The following is a 1,061-nucleotide window of genomic DNA, read 5'->3' on the forward strand; positions in this document are numbered from 1 at the left end:
TGCAACAGATAATGTACAGGGAGACTCTCCAGTACAAGATAAGGTGCAACAGATAATGTTACAGGGAGACTCTCCAGTACAAGGATAAGGTGCAACAGATAATGTTACAGGGAGACTCTCCAGTACAAGGATAAGTGAACAGATCAATGTTACAGGGAGAACTCCAGTACAAGGATAAGGTGCAACAGATAATGTCACAGGGAGACTCTCCAGTACAAGGATAAGGTGCAACAGATAATGTTACAGGGAGACTCTCGGTCTGCCTGGTTAGGCATTAAGAATATGGCAAACTCCCCCTTCAAAGGTAGGCAACGTATCGAACCCTGCCTGGATGAGAGGGTGTGCCTCTCTACAGCTAATTAACTAAACAAGTTCTTCACCCTTCACCCAAACTGCACTTTTTTAATGTTGATGTAACCATCATGGTTCTCTTTTATAAATCATTAATTGAGGGCGTTCTGTCCTACTGCTTGACCTGCTGGTTTGGGAATATCAAGGCTGTACAGAAAAATAGGTTGGGCAAGATAGTCAGGACTTGTGGGAAAATCATGGGGCAGCAACAGCAAGACCTGTCATCTCTCTACCTGGGCAGAGCCCTCCATCTCTCTACCTGGGCAGAGCCCTCCATCTCTCTACCTAGGCAGAGCCCTCCATCTCTCTACCTGGGCAGAGCCCTCCATCTCTCTACCTGGGCAGAGCCCTCCATCTCTCTACCTGGGCAGAGCCCTCCATCTCTCTACCTGGGCAGAGCCCTCTATCTCTCTACCTGGGCAGAGCCCTCTATAAGGCCAATCAAATAGCGGTTGACTCTTCCCATCAACTCCACCCTGAATTCCAGCTCCTCCCCTCTGGACGCAGGTAAAGACTACCTAAGGTTAAAAAAAATACGGCCAAGCACTTTTTTATTCTGAACGCAATTCTGCAACTTAACAAATGTTGGACTAATTGCACTTAGCACTTGCACTATGAATTGCACTTACCCTGCCTATTGCCTTGTAAATATCCTTTGCTATTTATTTTACATTTTTAGATGTGATATGTTTTATGACTGCTGCAAGATG

This window comes from Salvelinus sp. IW2-2015, linkage group LG4q.1:29 (genome assembly GCF_002910315.2).
Source record: "Salvelinus sp. IW2-2015 linkage group LG4q.1:29, ASM291031v2, whole genome shotgun sequence".
NCBI lineage: Eukaryota > Metazoa > Chordata > Actinopteri > Salmoniformes > Salmonidae > Salvelinus > Salvelinus sp. IW2-2015.